This window comes from Ochotona curzoniae, unplaced genomic scaffold, assembly GCF_017591425.1.
Source record: "Ochotona curzoniae isolate NIBS_2020 unplaced genomic scaffold, NIBS_Ocur_1.0 scaffold_4505, whole genome shotgun sequence".
Classification (NCBI taxonomy): Eukaryota; Metazoa; Chordata; class Mammalia; order Lagomorpha; family Ochotonidae; genus Ochotona; species Ochotona curzoniae.
In genome coordinates this window covers 8,048,706-8,059,147 of record NW_024467118.1, presented here as the reverse complement: position 1 = coordinate 8,059,147, position 10,442 = coordinate 8,048,706, and positions in this window count along the sequence as shown.

Sequence of the window (10,442 nt, the reverse complement as noted above, 5' to 3'; positions counted from 1 at the left end):
GGCTCATTTCTCTTAGCATTATGGTTTCCAGTTGGGCCCATTTGGCCACAAAGAGCTGCATTTTGTTTTTTTTAATAGCTGAGTATTATTCCATGGAGTAGATGAACCATAGCTTTCTTATCCAATCTTCTGTTGATGGGCATTTCGGTTTCTTTTCTTGTTTTACATTTAGGATTGAAAAATTGCTGTACCACTGTATTCACACTTACATTATTTCTAATAAGAAATTTATCTTTCCTAGCAATGTATAAAAAAATCATCTTTGGGGTTGACATGGTATAGCAAGTAAAACTTCTACCTATGATGCCAGCATCCCAAGTGGGCACAGTTCAAGTCCTGGCTGCTCTGCTTCTTATTTATGTGCCTGGGAAAGCAGCAGCAGATGGCCCAATCCCTTTGGCCCTTGTACCCATATGGAAGACACAGAAGAAGCCTCTGGTTCCTGGTTTCTAACTGGCCCAGCTCCAACCATTGTATCCATTTGGATAATGAACCAGAAAATGCAAGAGATAGATACCTTTCTTTCTCTCCCTCTGTTTCTTTCTAATTAATTAATTAATTACAGGTACCTCCCTTGGAACTGACATTGTGGCATATATAGCCATTGCCTGTGTCACCACATCCCGTTTGGGCACTAGTTTGTGTCCCGGTTACTCTACTTCTGATCTAATTCCCTGATAAAGGCCTAAGAAAAGAATATGATTGTACACAAGTGCTTGGGCCTCTGGCATCTACATACAAGACAGGATGAAATGCTAGACTCCTAGCTGTAGCCTGGCTCAGTCTTGGCTGTTTTGGTCATGTGGAACGTGGGTCAGTGAATGAAAACTCTCTCTCTCTCTCTCTCTCTCTCTCTCTCTCACACACACACACACACACACACACACACACACACAAGTATTTCTGAGATCTTCCCTTTCTGTGGCTCTGAGCATCTGTCACTGCCTACCTTTGAGCAGTTCTCATCACAAGTTTTGTACTTGAGCTCCATTAGGGTTCCTGGTTGCAAAAGTTTATAGTTTCTACCAACTTTGGAAAATTTTTTAGTCATTATTCCATTTGTATTTTACCTATTTATTCTCTTGTTTTGATCTCTAATGGTAATTGTACTACCACTTATCAACACCCAATACTCCATTTATCTTTCTCTTGCCACAGTTACCCATTAGGATGACCAGGAAGGATACATTCTAAGACCCCCTAATGGATGCTTGAAACTTACATTTACTATTTTTTTTTTCTGTTCGTAATTATCTATTATAAAGTTTGACTTATCAATTAGGCATAGTAAGAGAAAAAAGCAAAAATTAGCTACAAAATAAAACAATTACAATAATCTACTGCATTGCTACTCTTATGCTCTGGGTCCATTATGAAGTAACATTAAGGTTGCCTGAACATGAGCTCAAGTTGTGACAGTCAATAGGATAACTGAGACAACTACCACAAGATGATGAGTGGGTGGCACAACAATGTGGTTTATGTGTCAAGCGGGTGATTCCTGTCCCACACAAGATGAAGCAGAGTGCTACAGAATTTTACCTTATTACAGTAACACAAAGTTTAAAACGTATGAATTATTTCTGGATTTTCCATTTAGTGCTTTCAGACTGCAGTTGATCATGGGTAACAGAAATGACAGAAAGTGAAATCTCAGACAGGAGACTGATGTATTATTAACTTTGGTGTTCACATCTCATTTTTGGATAATTTCTATTGCTGTGTTTTCAAATTCACCAATCTCCAACATCTAAGTTAACATTCACTGCATTAGATGTATTTTTTATATCTAACATTGCAGTTTTTACTTCTAGAATTTTGTAATGGATCTCTGTTAGAATCTGAAACTTTGCATTTTACACACTTTTACGATATGTGTTTTAATGTTCTCTACAAATGTAGTATCTGTGACAGTACAGCTGTTTTTATTATCTGACACTTAGCTCTTTTTCACACTGCCCCCTTGATTTTCTGCATAAGTGTTGTTGCTCCTAGTTCATTTTGAACCCTTTCATATTTCTAAATCTCAAACCTGGATTGACCACTTCCCCACAAATCCCTTTTACCTTTTAGTAGAAAAATTAGTGATCAATTCCTCATGCCAAGGAAGGCATTGCTATTATTTACATGGTTATAGGCAGAAAAAGTATGTGTGTGTGTGTAAAATCTTGTTTTTGTAAATATTTCTATTTAACATCATGATGGCTTCACTTAATTTCTTTAAATTTCTCATTGTGTCTCTTTAATAGTACACTTTTCATTCTGACTCCAAAGCATATTGAGGAATTATTCATATGCTTTAACCAACATTATAAGGAAATAATTTCAAAATAGTAACACAGAAATTGCTTTAAATTACAAAAAAAAATTGTAGAAGTTTAAAATCTCTTTGTACTTCTTTTCATCCTTAGAAGTTTTTACCCATTGAGCATTACAATGTTCTAAAGCCCCATGAAATATTTTTTCTTCTTTTTGTGGCTGTGCTGACAGCTTGATATAGGATTAGTTTCTTTTGTTTCTTTTAAATGTAAGAGGTTTTCAAATGTTTTAATATTAATTCATTTGTGTGACTTAAAGGTCAGATCTTTATAGAGAAGTGTATCTAAGGGTATTTTGTTGCTATTCTGTAGACCTCTACCTTTTCTCCTCGATCATGGTTAACCATTTTGTGTTAGTTTTTATTCCCCCAAGTTAATGCTTGCAACCTTGCATGATAGGAATATTCCCAGCCTGGCCATGTCCAGGATACTGTAGGAATGTGAATTTGCTGGCAATGTTTCTGACGATTTATCATTGTCAACCTTAACAGGTGTAGACAGACTGCCTCCAGTGAACTTCTCCTCTCCTCCCCACACTGTGTTCACTCAAGAAGTAACAGCTACTCTGAGTCTGAGTTTCTGTTTTGCCTTTCTTAACTCACTTAACCCTTGTTTAGGAGCCATCTATGTGCTATTACAAGTTTTCCATTTATATGTCATGTTATGCAACGTGAGCTATCACTTTTTCCCCAATAAGGGTGTGGGAAGAGTTTGAGTAGATGCTATTGTTAATAACAACATTACAATATGTAATTTATGCATATATATATGCACATACATGCACATGGTTTTTCTGGATATACCAAATACATAGATTATGAATCTATGCTTATGACCTATATGTATGTATATTAATGCTAATTTTGTAGAAAACTATAGCAACTTCTCATTTTAGGAGTCTTATTAATTGAAAGTCCGAAAAATTTTAGTTCTATCTTTAAAGATTGATCTGTGTGTTTGAAAGGCAGAGAGGAGAGAGAACAAGAGAGGGAAAGACATAGACAGAAAGAATTTGCATCCCCTCACTCATTCCCCAAGTGGCTGCAGCAGCCAGGACTGGACCAGGCCAGAACTTCACCCTGGTCTCCCACAAGGGAGGCAAGGACCCAGGTGTTTGAGTCATGATCTACTGCCTTCTTAACTGCAGTGGTAAAACGTCAGATCCAACGTGAAGCAGGCAGCACTGATGCTGGAACTCAGAAAGGGGATGTCAGCACCGCAAGTAGTAGCATTAATCAATGTACAACAATAATGGAACTAAGATTTAAGCTGTAATCTTAAATAATAACTTACCTCTCTGAATGTCAATTTCCTCATCTATGAAATGAGGGCCATATCTAAATGTCTTCACCACAATAAGTTGAATAAAATGTTCAGGTGTAATAGAAACAATAGAAGTCACAACTATCACACATGAGGGCTTAATGCTTGTCAGACCGGGTTTTAGCACCTGACCCTGATTAACTAACTTAACTCTCACAATACTAAGAGATGATGTTACCACTATTGCTCCTATTATAGAGATAAAGTAAGTTATACAAATCTAGGAAACTTTCCCAAGCTCACACAACTATTAGGTGACAAAGTGGTGGTAATATGCACATCTTCTTCCCCCAGAGACTGCCCTCTGCTTAGTCACAGTCCTTACCAACATGCCTGGCACACAGTGAGGTTGACTGGGCTTAGTTTCTCTCTCCAGTTCCTTGGTTTCAACTACAACTTCCTCTTGGTTATTTGAGATCTTCCTAAGACAAGTGAATCCCTTTGATTTCTCTAACTCTCCAACTTGTTTCTTCTTGTCTCAATCAGCAAAGTTCTCCAAATCCACTCCAAGTTTACTGCCACATATGCCTGTGGGGAAGTGACAAATGGAAGAGAAAAGCTGAACTGAGACCATTTCCTGACCCCTGCCAAGAGACCAACGGAACTGTAGACCCCTATGGTAATCAAGCACAGCAAGGGGACTTCTGCAGGGTGTCCACAGTAGCACATTGGCAGCTTTGCTGGACTTGACGTTAGACACGTTAGATGTCTAAGATGACCGTCTCTCTTCTATAGATCGATTGTATAGATCCCAAGACTTAAATGACAAAACTGTCTCAGAGATTAAACAACTTGTATGAATCCTAGGGATAATTGATTTTAGGTTTCAAAACATAAACCACGATATCACCAAACTCTTAACCTTGGCAATTTTGGAAGGAGATGAGAACCACCATTTCCACGGGTGCTTGAGTCTGCTGTCAATGTCAGAAAGGCTTGACTCTAGAAAGGCAGCTGGCCTCAAGGCCTCCCTAACCTAAATCAGGACTTCAGTCTCAGACCCCGGCATTTATCTTGAGCTCAGATTCTCAGAGCTGGCACTTATATTTAATGCCACACCTAGAGCAGGTATAACCACGACCCTGTTGTCTTAGGAGTAGATGAAATCTGAATTCTTCTTTAGCATTTTTTGTAAGTACAAAATGAGACAATATCTACAGAGTTTAGTATGATACCTGCTTCAGAGTCAGCCCCCAGGAAATGCTATCAGTTTTCTGACTGCCTCAGGAGAACATCACATACAAGAAGATTGAGAAACAGCTATGAGCTTATTACTCAAGACTGACTTGTGACCCTAAGCAAGTGCCAGACATGCCTGAGTGTTCTCGTTTTAACTGTTATGTGGAGCAAATGAGGTAGCATGTGTAACATGTTAAACACACAGTGGGCATTTAGGCAGCGCACCTGATTCTGTGTTTGTCCAGAAGCAGAGGACCTTCTGGCATGTGTGAGAAGGACAAGGCAGGGGATGTGGAGACGCACATCATATTCTTGTCTCTTACTTCCCCTGAGCTAAAGAGCCAAGTTCTGGATTATCTGCATCCCATCTTTCTCCACCCTCTCGGCTCTCATGAGCTATTCTTCTTCAAAGTATTCTGCTGATCTTCCCAATACTGCTGTGAGTTAGCAGGCAGCTTGACCTTGTAACCCCCAAAGCACATGTGTTGGAAACTTCGCCACCATTGCAGCAGTGTTGAGAAGTGGAATCTCTAAGCCATGAGTAGATCCTACTGTGCTCCCACTATTGCCCTTGTCATGGGAGTGTGTCAGTCATGACAACAATCCCTGGTATTGAGTTCCACACCCTTCCCCTGCCTCTGCATTCCCGGCTTGTGCTGTACCCTTTAACCCTCTGCTCTGGGACAGTGTAGCAAGCAGGTTCTTGAGGCAGAATGGTAAGAAATGCATCTGTGTTCTTTACCAATGCTCAGCCTTGGCTATTCTGATACAGCTACACAAATCAAACCTAGATAGTAACATCTCTGTCCTCCCCAGTCTCTCAGCACTGCCTTTGGCAGTGGATGGATGGAACTTGATTGCTTCAGTGAAGGCAAAGAACAGGATGATGTGTATGGAAACAGCCCTTGCATGCTGCTGTAAAGGACAAAAGAGAGTGTATGGACCCCAGAAGACTGAGACACAGTGTCTGCTTTTCTGGCAGAGCCAAAAGGCAGCAGGCTGGGAGCTGAGTTCTACTTTGATTTTCACTCTGTCTACATTCAAATGCTCCATGTCTCAGTTTCATCATGTGCAAAACACAGATGATAATTTCTCTGCAGTCTGATTCTGAAGACCACTTTGAGAGGTGTATGGCACAAGGTATAGGAATGTGCAAACAGCTGACAAAAAGAGAAAGCTATTTACTCACCTGCAGTGAAGGCAGACTGGGAGCAATAGTGTTGTTTTTCTCCTGGAAAGATTATTGACCCAGTATTTTATAAAATAACTTGTATCTACCAAATACACTAGCAACTGCCTTGAATGTGAAAAAAAAATCTGTCCAGTTCTTTTTGGTATTATTATCACAAAACTATCTTGAGCACATCACTAATTTTAATCAATGCTTTTCTCCAATCCATGAAATTTGTTAAAAAAAAAATAGGCCAGTGCAGCTAGGATTTTCCTGTTTTTAGGAGAGCCTCGAAAGAGCAGGAGAAAAGAGGTTGGCAAGGAAAATCACATTCTCCTAGCTCTTATTATGCTACCATTTGCCTTTGGTTTCTTGCCATTTAATCTCTACCATAAATTACAGAAAGCTGTCCATATCTGTATGCTCTGGGTAAAGAAACAGAAAGTCAGAGAAAGTAGGGAATTTGACTAGACCCACACCATGGAGGGAGAGAGAAACACCATTATACCCAGAGCTCTGGAGTCAACAGACTTCCCAGCAGCCCAGTGTCTGTGACCTACAGGCTCAGCCCTGGTTATGGGGCGGAGTTGGTGAGTCTCAGTAACCAGCCACACATGGTTTATCTCAGCTCACACAGCCCTCATTGCAGAGTTTAAGCCGAGTGAACAGACAGAATAGCAGACATCGTCTTCCCTCAGAAGCACTGCAGTTTCCCAAACTAAATATGCAATATCCCGTAGGGACTGGTGCAAAGCAAATGCTTCTACATGCAAAGAATACGGATCTAAACCTCTCATTGACATGAGTTATCAATCCAATGGAAAGTGCTTTGGAGCACAAATAGCTTCTCAGGAACGCACACACCAGAAATGTATGAACATCGGACTTTCCACCCAGAGGAGCCACAGCCACAGTAAAAAGACATGGGGAAGGCACAGCTGCTACGCTGGATGTCTTGCTCCCTGGTTGTGTCCCCTCTCTGAAGCTCTGAACAGAGTCTGTGGATCCTCCAAACCTGTCCCCATAAACTCATGCGCAGGATGTGCCTCATGGAATGGTCACTTTCAGTCTTCAGGATTTCTCACCACAGGCTTTTCATTCAAAGCCGCTCCTCTTAATTTCAACTTTAGGATTAAAACTAATACTATGTTTTACTTCCCCTTGAAGTGGCACTTACTTGCCTATATTTTAAGAACAATGAATGCTATTTATGCCTACTATGTACATAAGACAGAACCTAAAACCTAACATGAGCTCACAAAACCTGTAGGGGAGTCCAGCTTACTGCCTGAAATAGCTAGAAAGCAGGTTTGGAGTGGTACAACTTATTAATTTGTCCACCTGGCTGAAGCTCCCCTCCTCATATGTCCTTTAGCGTATTTGCATAATAATTAGCATATATAATTCAATCATATATTCTACAATACTCTCAGGACTTTGCACAGCATTTTGGCCCTATTGATTTACTCACAAGTTTACCTTCGGTTGCTTGAGATTAGAACAGCATGTTTGGGTCAAAACTATTTTTCTAATTTGTATTATATAATAAACCTTCCCAAAAGACGTTTGCAGGAAATATGAACAGAAAGGAATTGCTTGTGAGTAAAAAGCTTAGAAATGAAAGTCCTGTTTTGAGCTTCATGGGTGAACATAAAGCAAGCATCTCTAAAGTTTCAACAGGATGAGCAACCTCCCTCCCTGACTTGCAAGCAGATGTTTTGTGCTAAGGAACAGAGCTGTGCAAGGGGCTCAGTGGGATCCCAGAATCTGAAACCCAATTTGAGGGGGTCAGGAAGCTGGGGTTAACTGATGGAGAACTGAAATGCCATAAATGGTAGGTAAAAAGTCAACATGACAAAGAGTTCTTAGCTGGTGAAAGTTGGTTTTACCAGTGAAGTTTTGTTTACTCATCAGAGCTCCCTAAGGTTAGGGCCATTCTTGTCCCCATTTGATAGATGAAGACCTGGAGGGAGGAATGTATCAGACACATCCCTCCTAGAGGCCCTTGTCCTAGGAACCAGTGGAGTTTGGTGCCACAGGGAAGCCAAGAGCTCTGGAAGCTCACCCAACGCCAGCCTCTGGCTTCCCAGAGAGGTGAACTTTCTCAAGAAGCAGCATAGTATTTCTAATGGGCAGCAAGCTCTGGCAGGACTCTGATGAAAACAGGGATTCCAGTGTGGTACCCAAGGCCACAAAGTCAGATACTCATAAGGAGATCCAAGTCTCTCCCCTGTGAGACCCCAGAGCCTTATGCATATCTTTCACCAATTACACTTACCACATATGCACATGTGTAGATATGTGTCCCAGGTTTTTGTATTTTAAGCTTGTGAAATTATATATTTTAACTATTTCTTCAACTGCAAATTTCTTACCCCAGTATCTAAGCCTCTGTGTGTGCAAGTTCCTCAAGGCCAGGAATCTTGACTTCCTACGAAGACAGGCCATAAGGCTGCAGCTATGTAATGCTACACATAGATGAATGGCAGTCAATTGGGCAAGCAAGGGAACAAGTGCTACCTCCAAGTTGGTGTGTGCCCAGGAACTCCATCTGTCTGTGAATCCCTTCCAGACTTTGCTTCTGGCTGTGTCAGCAGGAGAGAGAGCATATACAAGGAAAGAAGTAAGGTCTAAGGCACAGAAGACACCTGAAATTGCAGACCACACATGCAGGCCAAAAGCTGATGATCAAGACAGCCTCTGTGGTCCAGAGCAGCACAAGTTGTAGATTTGCTGCTACTTGGGTGGCATGCACAACACGCTCTCCCATCTGAACAGAAAACACAGGCAGAAAGGGCACAGGGGATCTGCAGTTGGCTCCACCTGCTGGTCCAAGAAGAAGAGTCTGTGCATACAACTTTAATGTCACCACAGAGTTCCTTTTTCTCTTTCTAGTCCCCCCAATCCTGTCCAGTTTTACCAAGGTAAACCATTTCAAGTGTTTGCTAGCAAAGTCTGAGCTGTCAATCCCATGTGGATAGTAGATATCTGTCTGTCTGATGCTCAGCTGGCCAGGCACTCTGTTGGTGCTAGCAGAGCACTTCTGGAATAGGCAGCTCTGTTCAGAACATGGAGAACCTGTATGTGACAGCGTGGAGCACGCACACACATACACGCACACACTGGTGCACTTCGCATCCTGAAGTATGTCTTTGAGTCAACTCCACGGCAGTAACTGGTAAAACCACACACTGACTTGATTTGCGTGGTTGCTTGGTGTTTTATCTTTACAGCTGTCTACCTCACTGGTACTTCGGTTTTCCCATGGTTTCAGGAAGTCACAGTCAACCACAATCCAAAAACTGAAATGAAAAATTTCACAAATAAATGATTTATGAGTTTTAAGTAGCTTTGGATATATAGTAGATTGCTGTGGTTGTTCTATTTTATTATTATGTATGATTAATCTCTCAAAGGATCTAAAGTATAAATTAAACTTCATCACAGGTGTGTATATGCAACACAGTGCGTGTGTAGGGTTTAGTGCTGCCCATGGTTGCTTCCAAGGAGGTTCTACAGGGCATGATTTTATTTGGAGGTCTTTGAGAACTGAGACAGACCTGCACCTGTGCTCACTACAGGGGAAAGGGGTGGCCAGCAGAGCTCTCCCCCTGGTGCTGCTGGCAAGGTGACATTTCAACATGGCTTCCTTAGCCCTTGCGTCCTTTGTCACCCATCTCCAACTGCCCTCACAACCTATGGAAGGGTTGGCCGCTTAGAGGTATGACTTCTTTCAACCAACTCTCCTGTGAACAAGTTGAACCAAATGGATTTGGTTTAGGAAATACATTACAGCAACATTCCTCCACACGATCGCAGCTCAACTGCATATGCCCCATTTGTACATCTGATTTAACTCCCGCAGCCCAATTAGGCCATGGGAATTCAACCCTCCGCTTCGATTTTCTAGTAGAGGAAACTGTGTGGCCTCAGGCAGGTTTTGAATTGCTCAGAACCTCAGTTTCAAGAAGAGCATTTCTACTTGTATTGCTATTTCTGTTCACATAACATCTTATCTCTTTTAGGTTCCAGCCTTTTGACTCCTACCTTCATTAATGTAATGCTTGATTGTTTAATTAGAAAATACTGCACTGTTAGTCAAACAGTTGTCATTACCTAAGCTTGTAACGGTCAGAGGACAGTCTTTAGACAAAGGGAAGAAATACTTGATAATCTTTAACTTAATTGTATTTATTTTCACATTTCTAAAAATTCCCTTCTTGCCAATAGCACCAACCACAAAATGCAAATCAGCCAAGCTGATGGCATTGTCCTCAGCTTCCTTTCTCAGGAAATGCCCCCAAACTCCCTGGTAACTTCTGGTACCATAGCCTGAATGATGTCTCCTCCTCTCTCCACTGACATCTCCAGCTGTTGATGGAGAGGCATTCGAGGAACACCTGCTCTGGATCCAAAGGAGGAAGGCCAAGGAAGCATGGTGCCCCGACACA